At 40.6% G+C, this 18566-nt stretch overlaps 1 protein-coding gene across 3 annotated transcripts in view; it reads right to left on the reverse strand.

Moving 5' to 3' along the window:
• Nucleotides 1-17387, reverse strand: part of raly (RALY heterogeneous nuclear ribonucleoprotein) — a 123331-nt gene extending 105944 nt beyond the window's left edge. For all 3 annotated transcript variants that reach the window (XM_030728522.1, XM_030728519.1, XM_030728520.1), the window contains exons 1-2: nucleotides 17382-17387; nucleotides 17073-17250 (exon numbers count right to left, since the gene is read on the reverse strand). The gene's annotated coding sequence lies outside the window, so the exon portion shown is untranslated. The remainder of the gene's footprint in view (nucleotides 1-17072; nucleotides 17251-17381) is intronic.
• Nucleotides 17388-18566: the final 1179 nt, after the last annotated feature.

The raw sequence follows: 18566 nt of genomic DNA on the forward strand, positions 1-18566 counted from the left end.
GCTGCATTCATTTTTTTTTTCCTTCTCTGTAAGCGAGGATATTGGAAACCCAGAGATAATTTTATTTTAAGGAGCTTTTTTTTTTTTTTAACTTTTTAATGCCTTAATTCAAACTCAGCAAAAGGACAAATGAAGAGAACTGGAAACTGGCTTCCCAGTGCTCCATTCACTTATTATGGTGGCTTATTATTCAGCAAAAATGATCAAAGGTGAAAGTTTATTACAGCGAGTCACAATATTGAGGATATTTCAACTCGAGCAAAAAGCTTGCACTTAATAAATATATTATAAACAATTTATAAATGATAAATGCACAGAGACAAGTGGGAGACAGGCTGGAGGAAGATGACGTGTTTGAAGATAATGCAGCAACACAGAGGAGAGAATTGCTGGGACATCCTCGCAGTTCTTACACAAAAACACAGCTGATGAAATTTAATATCTTGACAGTCAGAATTATTCAAATCAAAATGATCTTAAGACTCACTGTTGTCTGATTAATAACATGACATAATAACTAAGGCGATAAATAAAGGTGATTATATTACTTCAGTGATTACACAAAGAATAAAATGAAGAAAAACTAAGAAATGACAAGAATCCCTGGATGGTGGTGTTGGTTTTAAAGGGCAGTGGTATTTATCAGACAGGGAGGCTCTGAAGAATGAACCCATCAAGAAGTGTAGTAAGTAATGCTTTTCCATAATGGAAGTGCATTACTTACTGGAAAATCCCCCAAGAGATTAAACATTATTGCCTTTATCCTTTTTTGATGAGCATTCCAGCTATTTACAGAGTTACCAGTCACTCCTAAAATGTCTTTAAATGACAGTATCAGCAAATTCTGTGATTCATTCATTAATTTTACCACCCATTAAGTACACATATCTTAATAAATGACTAATCCACATTGTGTGACATCACTGTGAGATAGAAGTTTGCAGTCAACTAGAAAAATTCCCTCTCCATCTTTGCACTCTTTCCCACTTTACTGCCTCCTCACTGTATCCATCAAAGCTGCTAATAAAAAAAACTGGTGGATGGTGGTCCACTCGGCCTCCTTGGGGAAAACGATAACTCATTCCTTCACAGAGAAAATATATATTTAGGGAGAGGAAACGACTCATAAGTTTTGCTGACCAGCAAATTTCCACCTTGGGGATAGAAAGGGCAATCTATTTAAAACTTTAAACATCTTCACGTAATTTATTATAAGAAGAGTGCAGGCTCATCCAACCCCTGGGGTATTTGTCTAATTTCATGAAAACAAATATTATTCTCCTTAGAGTTGGCTCAAAGGCAACTAAATTATCTATGTGGTTACAAAATTACAATAATGCCACGGGAAAAGTAGAACGCCAAAATGCTTGGACATGACAAATGTTATATATCAGTATGTAACCACTGATGAATGATAAATGTTTCAGTGAGCATTAACTGCTCTCGTATCATCATCATCACTTAAGAAATATTGGGTAGGGGTCATATGAACACACATGCCTATGAAGACTTAAGAGATCTCACATTGTAATGAAAATCGTGCTGATCCGTTTTGAGTCGTCCTGCTTTATAAAAGCAGTTTAAGCAGTAAACAAAAATCATCATTACTAAAGAAAAAGGGTAACAGAGAGCAGGTCATCTAAAAGGAAAATCAGAATATTAATGTGAGCCAGCTCATTTTTAGGACTGTGAACTTTTATGACAGGAACTCTGAGCTAGTTCTTCTGTGAACTTGCACAACATTATAACTGCTGTTATATTTTGTATGTGCTGATGAGTCATAAACAAAAGATCTGTTTCATAGAACAATGCTTAGGTGACCCGATGCATTCTGATGTTGTGAATGATTTAACCAAATACACAAAATAATAATGAAAGCAAAACCGAGGTCATATGCTTTGGTAAATTTGACCCCTCAAGCTACTCCTCTGGCACTCCGAGTCATTTGGCTCCTCACTGTCGTGATGCTGTGAAAAATCTGGGTGTCATTTTAGATAGTAGTTTTAAAATGGAGAAGCAAGTAAGTGCTGTTACCAAAATCAGTTTTTACCAACTCAGAGTCATTGCCAAGGTAAAACCTTATCTCCCACAGCAGGACCTGGAAAAAGTTATTCATGCTTTTATTACTTCCCGCCTGGACTACTGTAATTCTCTGTACTTTGGCATAGATCAATCATCTGTGCGCCGCCTGCAGGTAGTCCAGAATGCGGCAGCTCGTCTTTTAACTGGTATAAAAAAGCATGAACACATTACCCCAGTCCTGTCATCCTTTCACTGGCTCCCTGTCCGTTTTAGAATCGATTTTAAGATTTTATTGCTTACTTTTAAAGCCTTAAACGGACTGGCACCTTTGTATCTGTCTGAGCTGCTTCACTGTCACACCCCTGTAAGAGCTCTGAGGTCATCGAACCAGCTGCTCTTACAGAGGCCTAAAACCAGACTAAAACAGAGAGGTGATCGAGCTTTTGCAGCAGCAGCACCAAAGCTATGGAACGATCTACCTCTCCATATCCGCACAGCTCAGACGATACACACATTTAAATCTCTATTAAAAACACATTTCTTTTCCTTGGCATTTGGCTGCAGTGCTACCTCCTTTTAGATGATTGTTTTATGGTATTTTATGGTACTTGTTTTAAACGTTTTAATTTTTAATTTTCTTATGTTATTTATTGTTCTTAATGTTTTTATTTATTTATTTTTATTTTATTATTTTATTTATTTATTTATATATTTTTATTTTTATTTAGTATAGTCCTTGGGGTTACAGATCTTGTACAGCACTTTGGTCAACGTCGTTGTTTTAAATGTGCTTTATAAATAAACTTGACTTGACTTGACAAAATAATTTTTAAAAATAATAATACTTTCCAGCCGTTGTGTGTGTCTGTGTGTGGTGCTGCAGTAGATTTAATCAGAATCAATTATCTTCCCACACAGGGAAATAAATTATGAGTGGTTCCTCTAGCCATTGCTGAATTATGACCCCCCTCACCCCAACCCAAAGGTCCAGCTGCCCCTGAAGCCCAGTGCGTCAAAATGTTATCCCAAAAATATTTCTTTAGCTTAAATCATGCTCAAATATGACATCGCCCAAATATATTATCAAATTACAGCAGAAAACCTGTGGCTGGGTTTGAACCAGCTAACAGTCTCTCTTTCCATAAAGGATCATGTGACACAGTAAAATGCGATGCATGGATTAAACATGGATAAATACCACACAGACAGTCACATCAATGTGACTAACCGGAGAGGTGCAGATAAACCCGTGGGGTTTCCACAGACTGCGGTTGGTGGCTGGATGAGAGGACCAGTTTTTAGGATGGAGGACTGAATGATGGATGGAGGAAACAGGAGCCAAAGCAGTTGGCAGCAGCTGAGGTGCCGGGACGACAGGGCAGTGCTTTATGGAATAAGATGCATCTCTAAAGCAGCCAAGTGGAGAGGTGCAGACAGCCGCTGAAATAAAATAACTACAGACGATGAGGCTGGTTGATAATTATCATCATTAACAACCACACCTCTCTTAGTTAGCATGAACTAAAGGTCAAAGGAACGTCTAGAAATGTATTTTTCCCTCTGCAGCGCTTCTCCTTATTTTCCGAGGAGCAGCTGTCAGTCAAACTGTGTGGGTGTGCTGGTGTCACTCAGTGAACAGGCTTAAAACCGTGCAGTTCAGTATTTAGTATATGAAAAATATTCATTTAACAAAGCTCACAGAAACATGACGCTGCCTTTCTGAACTAATGTAACATTTTAATTTATTTGATATTCACATTTTTTTAAAAAATGCTTTGATAAGAACTTTAGGATAAACAGCTTGTTACAAAGTTATGATCATTTAAATAAGTGTCAGGGGATTTCTCTTATAATTTGCATATCTTTATTTAATTAGCAGCTATAAGTATATTAATGTCTCTGCATTTGATTATGGCGCATTCATACACATCACATTTGTACTGTGATATATGTGATGTGGTAATCCAAACACTCGGGGCAGTGTTAGCCTGGGGACCCTTACTGGAAGTATGCCCTGCTCAGGATTCAAAGACTAACGTTACCACTACACCATTCTAGATATATCTATATCTATTGATCGATAGATAAAAAAACTGTTAGTTGACCTAGGGTAAATAAATGTGATAGTAGTAATGAATTACCTCACTAATAGACACCAGTTTATCTGCACCGCTAACTCTACCTCCTCCAGTGGTGCCTGTGTCCTAAAGCTTCCCCTCAAGGATTCTCTGCTTCATCTTCTTCACTGTACTTGCTCCATGCAAATGAATATTTGATTGGATGTGCATTCTCTGCTCTGCTCTCTAAATTATATGAAAATTAACATGAAAATTGTACGTCTAGGGAATGCAGAAAGCACAGGTCTTTTCCTTTCTATTATGCTCAAACTGTTTCCTGAGGCCAAATGGTAACTATATTATATCTTGCATGAATCCATGTTCCATTTGCTGAATATAATTTTTATATTAATGCCAGCCTGTAATCCAGAATGAGAACTTCAGGACACAAGGAAACACTTTAGATTCAGTTTTTTGTAAGTACAACATTTGCTAGTTCAGATTTTATCCAAACCTCCCCATCTCTATGTGGAAAAGTAATTGGCCTGAAACCTACTAACTGGTTGTGTCAGCATTGGCTCCAACAGCTGCAATCAAGCCTTTGCAATAACTGGCAGTGAGTTTTGCTCATCGCTGTGGAGGAATTTTAATTTTGGCCCACTTTTTTTTTTTTTTGCAGAATTGTTTTAATTCAGCCAAACTGGAGAATCTGAGCATGAACCGCCTGTTTAAAGTCATGCCGAAGCACCTCGATCTGATTTAAGTCCAGTTGTTGACTAGGCCGCTCCAAACAGTGGCTTGCTGGGGTGTTTCGGATCATTGTCCTGCTGCATAGCCCAAGTGTGTTTGAGCTTCAGGGCACGAACTGATGGTTGGATTTCAGGGTTTTGTAGTAGAGGAGAATTCATGGTTCCATCAATTACAGCAAGTCGTCCTGAAGCAGCCCCAGACCATCACACTACCACCACCATGTTAGACTGTTGGTCTGATGTTCTTCTAACAAAATGCTGCATTAGTTTTATGCAGATGTAACAGGACTCGAACCTTCCAAAAAGTTCAGCTTTTGTCTGATCAGTCCACAGAATATTTTACCAAAAGCCTTCGAGGACATCAAGATGTCTTTTGTGAGATGAGCTTTTGGTCAGCAGAATGCCACGTTAGCCCAGTCTCTCTCTTATTGTTGAATCATGAACTCCGACCTTAACCGAGGGAAGTGAGCCTGCAGTTCTTTAGATGATGTTCTGGTTTCTTCTGTGACCTCCTGGATGAGTCGTTGATGCACTCTTGGAGTAATTTTGGTAGGCTGGGCAGTGCTGGGAAGGTTCACCACTTTTCTAAGGTTTTCCATTTGTGGCTCTCAGTGCGGTTTGTTGGAGTCCCAAAGCCTCAGACATGCCTTTGTAACCAGATATCAGTGACTTTGTTTCTCATCTGTTCTTGAGTTTCTTTAGTTTGTGGCACGATGTGCTGCTTTCTGAGCTCTTTTAGCCTACTTCACTCTGTCAGACAGGTTCATTTTTAGTGACTTCGTCTGGCAGTAATCGGGCCATATACAGTATGTGCATTAGTTTGACTAAAGCATATTACAACATGACATACATGCACACAAACCACCAAGTTTTGGTCACAAAGCATATTTTGTATCACTTGATTGTAAATACAATTTAGCATTTTTATGGTAATAAAGTTCATATAGCTCCCCATCACCGTGTTCTTGGTTGGTATTTGAAATGATCTGGAACAGCACTCTTTCCAGCGAATTAGCTTATTGTCTAAGAAACAACAAAACAGTTGGTGCTAAACAGATAATTAGTCTAAACACTGTTAAATGGAAATTAGGAACAATGTTATTAATGCAAATAAACTATAATGCCTGGGGAGTGTAATTAGACTATACACACATAAATACACACAAAATTCCTCCTTTATTCCAGGGATCTGCCTGTGCTGTGCTGTGCGTGTTCGTTCATAATAATTAGCTGCTTATCAGTTTAATGGCAGAAGGTCAAAACACTGCAGGTAATGAAGCTGAGTATTTGTGTCCGCCGCTGCAGTTCCAGAGTCAGTGGGAAATGAGCCTGAACCAATCAGTGTTTCTTCTGACACACGCTTTTTAACACACTCGTTAACACTACTTCCAACTCTTTCTCAGCTCTCCCATCAGTCTCTCTTTCTGCTGAATTACAGTTGTGTCCATAAGATATAGTCCTTATCTCAGGTTTTCATTCAGAATCAGGCTGCAGAACGATGGACAGCAGCGCGACCCAGAGTAAAGTACGAGTGAAGTGGTCAGATTGTTCTCTTCATCTGTCTTTGTTCTAGCAAAAGCATTTCTGTTCCCCCTCCACGCAGCTCTGCCCATCCTTACCGTCATTCTTTCCTCTGTCCACCTGCCCTTTTTTGTCTCACCTCTCCGAGTCATTACTTATCTTTCAGGTCATGTTTTAGGCCGTTTGGCTAATCTGAATGGCTTAGTAACATTTTCATAAATATTTCAGCTCAAATGCATCTATAATTCACCACCAGCATCACTTTATCAGTCATTAGCCATATATGCACAAACCTTTATGAGTTCTTATACTCAGTGCTAGGCTTATTTTTCTTCCTACTTTCCATTATGTACCTTCTTTAGGTTTTTTCCTTAATACCTCTCCTCGCTTCTTGTCTTTCCTCAAATCCCTATTCTCCCTCTCCTTTTTAAAATCTAATCTTTTTTCTTCTCTTTTCTCTTGTCACTCACGGCTCCCCCCATCATCTGCTTCACTGGACAGCTCTATTTCAAGCTTGTTTTCATTTCACTTTACAACTTAAACTACACAACTTTTGTCCGACTCATTCCTCTTCACATCCAGCATCACATCAGACTCAGTAAATGATTTTTTTTATATATATATATAAGGGCTGTGAATCTTTGGGAATCCCACGATTCGATTCAGAATCGATTCTTGGGGTCACGATTCAATTTTTTTCCGATTCTTTCAAATCCAAACGATTCGATTCAAAAACGATTATTTTCCGATTCAAAAACGATTCTTGATTCAAAACGATTCTCAGGATCTACTCCGGTCTGCTGGCATGAAAGCAGAGTACATTTATAAAGATTTTATAATTATAAAGGTTTTATCATGAATGAATGAATTATTTAATCATGAATTTGAAGCCGTCTCTCTCCACTGCGCTGTATGGTCGCAGGTCTTTTGCGATGAAACAAGCGATGGATTTTGTTATCTTCTTTGCCCGTTCACAATTGAGTGGCACTTTTTCAAAGTGGTGAAGCGTGCTCTGGGTGATGTCTTTCCAGGTGAGAACGGGGATTTGAAGTATTCCCGAAATACTTTACCGTTACAGTCTCTGCAAATCGCATGAGTCGTGTCATGCCCTTTCTTACCCGGGTTGACGGTAAAACCCAAAGTGTTTCCAAATGGTTGCTTTCAAAGACCGCGGAGGCGGTTGGATTTCTTTTTCTTCATCCTCCATAATTTAGCGGCGCAACAACAAACACCGTAACACGACACTACACACCCCCCTGTAGCCTACTAGGCCACGCTGCTTCCTTGTTTTGCCTAGCACTATGGTGGCTGAGAAGGCACACCCGCACCCGAAAAAAAAATCGATTTTTTGAAAATGAGAATCGATTCTGAATCGTTCAATGATAGAAACGCGATTCGAGCTCAAATTGATTTTTTCCTGCACCCCTAATTATATATATATATATATATATATATATATATATATATATATATATAAATAAATAAAATATCTCCTTCCTTCATACAGAAAAAAAAAATGTGCACATCCACTTAGTTTATTTCCATTTTTATTCTTTTGTGATCTGCTTATTGTTCTTGGGTAAATATTTAGTTTGGTGATTAAGCTTGTTAAGCTTTCTATTTCTAAGGAATAAAGTGTGAGTTCAGGCACACACACATTAGCTGACTGTCATCAGCTCATTTATTTATTCATGCTTCATCAATGTGAGCTCCAGCACGCGAGCATCACATAACTAACAATGATTTTACTTCAGATTTCAGTGAAACCCATCGAAGGAAAAAACCACAGTGAGACAGCTGGCATTGTTATTGTGAACTATGTTCCATAGATAAAATATTTAGAATAGAAAAAAATAGAATATAATCTTTATTGTCATTGTACACACAATTTGCACAAAGAAATTTAAAATACAATCCTCCCAGGTTTCTCAAAAAACAAAAAAGATCAATGAATAGTAAAGCTACAACTTAAAGGTAATAAAATTACACATACACACACCTTTCCATTTAACAGCACAGAGTTCAGTTCAGTGATGGCTCTGTCATTTCTCAGTCTGTTTGTCTTGGAGCGTCCCGGAGGTGTGAGGGGTCCCGGAGGATGTTGTGTGCCCTCCTCTGGCAGCGAGCGCTGAGCAGTTCCAGGAGGGAGGGCAGAGGACAGCCTGCGATCTTTTGAGCCGCATTAATGACCCTCGAGTGTTTTCCTGTCCGCTGCTGTGCAGCTGTTGAACCACATGCACAGACAGTGAGTCAAAATGCTGAGCAACGGCAGAAGGGCACCAGCAGATTTTGGGTCAGGTGGTTGTTCCTGAGCACCCTCAGGGAGTGCAGTCTCTGCTGGGCCTTTCTGACAATGTTGGTGGTGTTAATACTCCATCCTCCAAGAACTGAAAATCTGAGGCCGTCCTCTGTCCTCCTAAAGTCGACTGCCATCACCTTTGTCTTAGTGATGTTCAGGATCAGGTTGTTGTCACTGCACCACCCTGACAGCCAGTGCACCTCATCCCGGTACACCCCCACCCCCTGACGAGATGAGCCCCACCCCGGTGGAGTTTACAATGGCTAATATCATAAAATAATGTTAACATTTTAAATAGTCACCGCCACTTTTAAAAACATAGCTACAGTGGAGGCAAGTGCACGCACACACACACACACACACACACACACACACACACACACACACACACACAGGGTCTGTGCACAGAGCAAAGCTACAGAGTGCAGGCAATTTGCATTAATGACAGTTAAGCTCATATTTTTGGCAAACCCAGAGAGTGGAAAGAGAAAGAAGATGCTTACAAAGATGGAAAAAACAAGACGGAAAGAAGTCTCTCAGCTGACTAATCAATAAACAACCAGCCAGCCAAGAGCACCACCAGTCAGTGTACCACACAAGCATATTCATGAGCCGTACTGTCAGGAAATCAAACACAGGAGACACAAAACAAACAAAAGAACTGCATTATAAAAAAGAGGAATTTGTGAGCATTTCTGCCATCACTTTTTTTTGCTGAGAAGCTGACAACAAACTTGCAGCTAAGCACATCCGAGTTTTTAGAACAGCCCCCTTTCACCACGGTGCGGTGAATTTCTGTTTGGTTCATTTGCATATATGAAATAGTTATTTCTAGATCAAATGATGGTTTATGTGACAAAAGCAGCTAAATTACTTCGAACGTCTTAGAATAAAATAACTTTCAATGAACATAAAATCCCCATTTGACAAGAGAACATCTGAGAAAAACTGATCAGTGTCTACCACATCTCACCTGAGAGGTATATCTGCACCTTATCATCACCTCATGCTTATTTATTCCCAGTATTTACAGTTACTGATTTACAGCAGATCAGACCTGCGACCCTCCCGTTTACACACAGCTGACAGGAGTTTTCTGATGTTTTTGTGTTTTTGATTGTGTGCATCTGCATTTCGTTGCACTGTATGTGTGACATGTGCAATGACAATAAATTGAATCTAATGTCTTTGCTTATATTGGTAAATAAACTGTAGCCAACAGAATTTATGAAGGGCTTATATATCAATTGAACAAATGACCTGCCTTATTGTACCTGCATTATAATAATGTAGTCCTCTCTGATTACTTCAAATATCCTTATAGAACTGTGATGTTAGATTTGTTTCCATTTCTGATCTTGCAGCTGCACTCACTGGATAAACACCGGCCAGAGAAAAATATTTAAAAAGAAAAAAAAAAAAAGTAAAATATTTAATTAACAAAAATCCTTTTATTCCTGATTTATTGATGACTGTTTATTAATAAAATATGTCCAAATATAGTGTGCACAAAAACATTTTTATACACAAACAGTAGTAGAAACACGCTGGCCGGCCACCGCAGCTTTGGGGTACAGAGGATTAAAACTCTAATTTATTTTAATCTTTTTTAAATTGTTATTTTCTGTACCAACACCGTGTGATCTGTTCATGTTTGGCTTCTATCCCGCGGTTAACTGCTGTGAACTGTTAGACCTCTAATAATAGACATATAGATTAACTGGATCAAGTTTCTACAAACAGTTGTTTAGACTTCATCTTATGCATGTTGGGTGAATGCATAAACCACTGCACTTTAGTGCCATTATAGTCACATTTTTACTAAGTAACTCAAAAAGCAAAGGTGGAAATGTGGCCAAATCTTTAGTCAATCTTTTTGCCAAAATAAATCAGCCAGACAGATTTTAAAGAATCAGATCAAAAGCGAACAAACTGAATGCTCTGAATCACAATATAAATGCATCACATTACTCAGGTTTTGTAATCTCAGAGAGATAAAAGGTGTGTGTGCCACACCACCATTATCTGCAGCATCCATGCCCACTAGCTAAGTGTGTGCTTGTGTGCATCTGGTCTGCATGTAGGTGTGAATGCCTCCAGGGGAGAAAAGGATAGATGTGTGAGTGGGTGTCAGTGTAAACCCACATCTGCTTGACTGTGATGTGTGTCTATGTAAGCTTTAGTGGGTCACTGTTTTGTTTCCTTGTGAGTCTGTGGTTTTTGTTCTGCGTGCAGCAGTTACACCATATGCGCTATATAAAGCACAGTTCACACAAAGAAATCCCGTCACATGCATAGTTCACATATGTGCCAATTTATTTCATAAAGAAGCCCAATTTACGTGCAGGTCATCCTCCAGACACGAACATTAATGTGCCTCGTTTGCAGCCGGTAACCTTTGTTGTATTTCATAACTCGTTCTCCCGTCTTTTCCTGCTCCGAGTAAAGAACGGAAAGTTTTCCCTAAAGCACAAGTGTAAGGAAAGTGGTCTTTATTTAAGGTATGTTTCTGTGAAAGTTATGTGAAAGAGCATGGAACCAAACCAAAGCTCCCAAATGGGATATAAACAACGATCTTCTGGGTCACAAACTTGTGACTTCCTCCACCGTCTCCTCAGTGAGAGCTCTTAGAACCATCTCTTGGGTGTCTGTGGTTTAGGAACCAGAGGAAGTCACCTGTTAATCACATGTCCATGAGTGTGTGAGGAAGATAATTAATCCCAAACTGTCCCTGATCCATCCAGCAGAAAAAAAAAGAGATATTTCCTCACTTTTTCAGCGTTTAAGAACTCATTAACTTCTACAAATTACACGTTTTCAGTCGAACCACATGGATCATTTTTCTGACTCTTTCCTGTACATGATTAGTTTTTTTCTCCTTTGATTTGCTTTTTCCTTAATGCCACGCCCACATTTTCTGTATTCAAACCTCGTCTACCTGCCAATTTTAGCTGCCACTTTAAACTGTGTTTTAATATTTCACTCCTAGAAACACTTTTGGTCCAAACGGCCTCTCATGTTGGCTCCAAACCTTTTCATGCATTAATACAAGCTGCTGAGGATTGAGGGGAGCACTGACAATCTTTACAATCACAGAAGTTGATGAGTTCAATCTTTGGATTCTCCACTGTGTCATCAAGCAGCTGCAAGCAGCTCTAATGGTTCCAGGAAAACCAGATTCCACTCAATTACTGCAACACTGGATGTGTGCTGAGATATCATCTATATTATAAATAACTTTTTAAAAAAAATGCTTCATCAGGAGTTTTTGAAATCCAAAAGCTTGTCCATTTCAGGGTCACGTGGGGGGCTGGAGCCTATCCCAGCTGTCATAGGGCGAGAGGTGGGGTGCACCCTGTACAGGTCACCAGCCTGTCGCAGGGCTAAGACAGACAGACAGACAACCATTCACACCTGTGGGCAATTTAGAATCACCAATTAACCTACCCACCCGTGCCACTAACTCTTTGGAGTGTGGGAGGAAGCTGGAGTACCCAGAGAGAACCCACACAGACACAGGAAGAACATGCAACCTCCACACAAAGTCCCCACAGATTTGAACCCAGGACCTTCCTGGCGTGAGGCGACAGCGTTAACCACCGTGCCACCATGCTGCCCTGTTTGGATTTGTTTTGTTGGATAACACATTAAAAAGGTTAATTTTATCTCGTGTTGCCTTTTAGACTCAAACTGAGGTGTACCTCGGTGTGTGCGCCGCCATGGGCAGCAAACACACAACACCACTCGGACAATTCTGCACATGGAAATTACCATCACTGCTACAGAAAATAAGATGAAATGACATTTTACAATCCACAGTTTTATTATGGGACCCACTCCTGAGAGAAACATTTGGAGTGACACCTGCACTAGAAAAATACGAGTCTGCTGAACCAAAACTGAATTTACCCTGCAGCTTTACTGCTACAGAGAATTAGAGACAAAACACTGGAAATCCAGGCCATCAGCAGTGACTGTCTGTACAGCTGAAGCCTCTATTTTACAGTACTTTCAATGGTTTTGAACACTCAGAGCAACGGGACAAAAAAATGTGACTGATTAGACATCACAAACATTATAATATCTGAACTGAGTGATGATTCAGTGAACAATAATGTGAACTTTTAGTAAATCCAAATAAAGTGATCCTCAGCAACCACGTGGCAACCCTGGATACAGAAGCTAATGCTAATACTTTCTATAATGGAGACTTAGCACATGAGCTAAACAAGCTAGCTAGCTGCTCCCTTTAGAGTTGGCCACAGCGGCTCATCTTCCTCCATCTCAACCTATCCCAGCATCCTCTTCTGTTACACCAACAGGTCCTTCACTACATCCATGAACCTCCGCTATAGTTTTCCTCTTATTTGGGAGCTTCATATGCAGCATCTTTTGCTGGTATGTAATTATCTATCTGGATATCCACCTTCACCACCTCTATTTCTAACAGCTTCACCTTTGCACCCTCCTCCCTCTCAGTCACACACGTGCACTCTGCCTTGCTTCGACAGGCTTTCATTCCTCTTCTCTCCACTGCATCTCTCAGCCTCTCTGCAGATCACAGCATCGTCTGTGAACATCAGTCCTCAGAGACTCCTGCCTGACCTCAACTTTCAGCCTCTCCATTTCCACTGCAAAAAAGGTGCTCAGAGGTGACCCCTGATGTAGACCCACCCCCACAGTATTCCACATTAATGACATAACTGTCTACAGTCGATGTGAATGAAACCATGACAGCTTCAGCATCAACATGATGACTTGCTGAAAAGATACACATAACTGTACACATGTCCCAGCTATGATGAACAAAAGGTTCATCGCAGAGCCAGAACCTGCCATCACTCCAAACATGATTAAAAGACCAAGCTGAACCTTATTTTATGAAAAGGCTGCATTAATTAATTATGATTAAACATGGGAATAAATCGGAAAATTCTAATTAAGACTAATAGATTTTTTTTTTCCCACTAGTGCTGATACAGGTTGAACAGAACCACCACAGCAGGACAGGCTTTATGCAAAAAAAACGTCTTGGATGTGATTAATCTCCAAATGAAGCAGCTCCCACTGATTACTGCAAATACAAGTGAAATTCATATGTTTAATTCATGATCTTTTTATGTGACCGGGATCCCTGCCACACTAGAAATATTGAGCCTTCCTAAAAAAAAAATAATAAAATAAAATAAAATGAATAAAATAAAAAGCTATAACTAATAAACAAAATTTTTAAATAAAAAAAAAATCTATTTTCTCTTATATACATGCTCAATGTGTGCATGTGGCTACGCCCAAGAAAACAAAAAAAATACTCTGCTGTGCACAACACTAATGAGTTTCTACATATGGAGCCAAAATGCAGTAACATCTATTTATCATCAGCTCAGAGGTACTAAATCATTAACAAAACCAAGTTTAATTCTGAATCATTATTTATTGATCTGTGTTTTCTCTTTCCTATCAATACGGCTGTCTGAACACATGCAACACTGTAACAGTACAGAGCACAGTGGCTCTCACTGTCATGGCTTCTATTATGTCACTCAGCTGTGAGTCTGCATTTACTGAGCTAATTTCAAGAGTAATATTGTCGCTGTAAGAACCGCTCATTTCTCCTGTTCTTTTTTGATTTGACTGATCTGAAGGTTTGTGTGCAACTCTGCAGGGTGAAATATTCCTTCAAATGCTAAAAAAAACCTTTGAGCAGATCAGTGCAGGTGTGTGAGAAAGCAGGAAGATCTGAGCAGACCACATTTGGTACAGTGCAGTGTCCACGCCACTCCTCCTGGCACAGATGTGCATCCTCTTTAGAACATGTTCCATCCTCACTGCTGTAATCTGCTGTTTTCTGATCTGAGAACCCTTCAAACCCGAATCTGAAATACAGTTCATCCTCCTGCGCGTCAGACATGCTCCCATCGATACAGCATTTTTAAACACAAAGCCTTAGACTCTGTCAAAGCCTTGCAATTAATGCCTAAAGTGCTTTGTTATTCAGCAGGATATGTCCCTTAGTTCCATTTTGCATATAAAAAGCTTTTCACCTGACAGCACCACCTGCCAAGACTCACACCTAAACACTGACAAGTGAACCGGGACCACATAAAAATGATTTTTGTGACCACTTATACTATACAGCACTATTCTACCCACATATTATACACACTGTGGCACACACAGCTACTGCTGCTGGTGAGACAACAGAGAGACACACTGAGGGGGAGGCTATAGCAGTGAGAGTCATGGTTAGCCTCAGTCACATGCATTAGCTACAAAAATGATCTGAGCAGGTTAAACAAAACACATGAAGTCACCGCGTCTGTCTCATTTAGTTTCACTTCGGTGAACTTCTTTATAGGCCTACTAAATAATTTAAGTTTTATGGAAGAAGGTCAATGACAGCAGTGGGTCATAAAAACATACATGCGCTCTAATAACTGCTGCCTGACAAACATCTTATTAAGAGCCACCTTGGATCACCTGTGGACCCAACAACCAGGTAAGCAACCTATAAACCAGGTAAGCAGCAGCTCTAAGTGGAAGAAGTGAGTCTCTCCCCTCCGGACAATACAGAGTTTTATATTGTGTCAAATTTCTATCTGATTGATTTTGGTTCAAACCTCAGAAATGCATAAGGGGGGAGAATCTGGTCTAGTTTCAACAATATTCTCACTCCCACTCCGTTCTTGAAACACCTGCATCACTCTTAATAACATAAAATATATCAATCAGTGGAGCTTTCAGATACATGGGAGTAAACTTTAAATATTGTGACTGCCAAGTTATTAAATGGTTTTGAGAATGCCTCTAATTGAAACATTTTTATCACATTTCTCATCAAGGACACGCAGACTGAGCCACACAAACCAACCCGGGATCAGAAACCTAGCAATATGACAAAATATATTTGCAGAATCAAGCAAACTAAAAGCAGCAGCAGCAGCAGCAGCAGCAGCAGCAGCCTGCATCCTCACCGATTGTATCCTGCAGACTCTTTTTGTCCCCAGAGTCTCAGAATCCTGCCTGTAGCTGCACCTCACTGCACAGAAACGCCACACACCACAGAGCAGATTTTAAACGCAAACACACAGATGAACAAGTTACAACAGAAGTGTGAGCAGCAGTTAAGTAACATGAGGTCATGGGGGCTGGGGGCTCGAGCCCATCCCAGCTGTCACAGGGTGGGAGGCAGGGTACACCCGCACAGGTCGCCAGCCTTGTCGCAGGGCTGACACAGAGAGACAGACAACCATTCACACTCACACTCACACCAATTTACAATCACCACCTAACCCCACTAACTGCATGTCTTTGGACTGTGGGAGGAAACCGGAGTAGAGAACCCACAGAGACGCTCTTATTTCTCTCTCTGTTTATGGGAAACGGTCAAAACCTTGTTCACTCATGAAGCTCTACAGTGTTTGATACAGAGGTGACTTTATATACAAGCTGTGTATATAAAGTCACACCTCAGTTACGTCTTGTATTTGCAAATGTTTCTGTGTCTCTGGGTCTTACAGCTCTCACTGAAAATACACTAAAGCAGGTTTCTGTATTCAGGAACTCACAATAATGCAAATTAGCCAGCTTCCCATGTAAGTGCACTTACCACAAATGCAACACTAGTCAAGTTTCTAGTTGACTTGGTTTGAAATACGTTATCAATATTCAAGCTAAGCTACATGTAACATTTGCTATGAAATTCATAGATCTGAGCACAAAGAGTAAATGTCAAGCCAGCTCTAAGAAGAGGCAAAAACGCTCTCAGCACGCACTGAGGTTCATATCTGCAAACACAAGAAAACAGCCAGTCTGCTGATATTACACATCAGAAACGCTGAACAGGACCTGACAGTAAAACAGACCTTAGTGTCTCTGTGTGTGAGCGGCTGCAAACACATTCACACAACTGAGATCACTCTTCAGGCAGTCCCGTCAGAGGCACAAGCAGTTCCGTGGAATAGGATCAGTCCGTGAAACACCTACCCAGCAGCTGCAGCATCCCCACATGATTCTGTCATGCTGCATCCGCCACATTTACATATACGATACATAAAAATCCCCTTTGAACTTTACAAAAAGAGAAAAAAAACTGTTGAAGTGTGCGATTAAGCTGGGGGCAAACTAAAGAGTCAAACTCACGAAAATCCAAATAAAATTTGTAAGAGAGGAAAGAGCACATTTCTTAAAAGTGAAGAAAACGAGAAAACTGTAAATAAACAGAAGAAAGATTCAGTTTCCCTCCAACAAACCAAGAAGCTCGAGTCAGAGCCCCGCTGAGGACTCGCAGGATAACAGAAAAATCCAACTAGCTGCTGAAATTCACTGCAAGAAGGAAAAAAAGGAAAGAAAAGAAAAAAGGGGCACAACACCTGAAAGAAAGAACGAAAGAAAGAATGAAGACAAGAGGAGGGAAGAACTGACCTTCCAATGTAGGAGGTTAAAACGCCGAAAGAGGCTGAAGCGAGATGCGAACTGACACCGCGCAGGTGACGACGTTCGGGGTGCGTTCGGTAACCGGACTGAAGCTCCGAGTGCCGGTGCAGCCGGTGGAGCTGCGATGAACAGCAGCAGCGCGTCGACTGGAGCAAACCACTGCGCACTGCCAAGGAGGGGGAGGGCCAGGCATCAGAATTACTGCTGGGAGCTCCGTGCGTAATTTGGCACCTGCATTAAGAAGCGCACGATACAGGCACGTACACACGCAACGAAAGAGGACGTTAATACATTTACCTGATTTCTTGATGCTAGAGGTGCTTATGGCAGACAGAGTATACCCAGCTGAAAGCTGCAATCTATTAGCTGCACTCTGTTCAGGACATCACCTCAACTCTGTTGACCGGTTCTTCCATTCAAACGGAGAAGCCGTCCAATCAGCTCTTGAATGCAGAGCTCCTTGAAATGATGCAATGCTGGAGGAGGAGATTTTGCTATCTTGATAATCTATAAAATGTGCTGGAACAGGGGCATGAACAGATACCACAGATTTCCTTTCCAATACTGAGTAAAATTCAAGCTGGTATCGGCGATACCGATCTGATACCGATACTTTGTGCAAAAACACCTAATGTGTCTGGTAAATCTAAAAAAAGTGGTGTAATTCAAATCTTGGCTTCACAAAAAAACACATTATTTTAAACTCAGAAGTACATTGAGGTAGCAGCCTCATTTATTACTCATTCCCACAAACATCACAGATCGTCTTGGCTATTTGTACAGCTGAAATAGCTCCACGCCTGACTTCTTTTTTTGCCATTGTGTCTATATTTGTGTGAGTGAGCGTGCAGCTGCAGCACGCTGCGCTTGGGCGTTACGTCCTTACACATTACACACTTACCAGGTGGCAGAAAAAGTAGTTCCCATCAACCCCGTCTCATTTAGACAAGATCCCAATAATTTATTTACTTTCTAACGTGTTCTTGTTAAGATTTATTATCTCAAATGACTAAAGTATTGAAAGTATTGTAATGATCCATGATGGACGTTATTGCTAAATGTGTGTCACAGTTATTGTTCTCTTTAAGTTAGGTTGTTTTGGGGTTGAACCGGAAGGAGATGTGGGGGGTCGCTCTTGGGAGGGAGGTCTCTTTTTCTTGTGTGAGTTAGAGTTGGCTGTATCCGGCGAGAGCTGTTCTGTGTGTGTCCGGCCTGATTAAATGGTGTTAGTAACGAAACCTCTGCCTGGTGCTTGGGTGACATAACGGAACGTTACACTGGTGTCAGAAGCTTAAACTACGAACTACCACGCCTGGATCTATTACCAGCGGCTCTGCTCACGGCTCAGGGACACAACTCCCGATTATGCGGAGGAACACTGTTAAGAAGGAGGAGCAGGAGATGGATATCCGACCCGCTCGCAGCGTGAGGGAAGCGGCGCTCCAGCTGGCTGCTGAGGCTGGGTTCTCCCCAGGTTTGTCT

The sequence above is a fragment of the Archocentrus centrarchus genome, chromosome 5, assembly GCF_007364275.1.
Source record: "Archocentrus centrarchus isolate MPI-CPG fArcCen1 chromosome 5, fArcCen1, whole genome shotgun sequence".
In the NCBI taxonomy this organism is placed as follows: domain Eukaryota; kingdom Metazoa; phylum Chordata; class Actinopteri; order Cichliformes; family Cichlidae; genus Archocentrus; species Archocentrus centrarchus.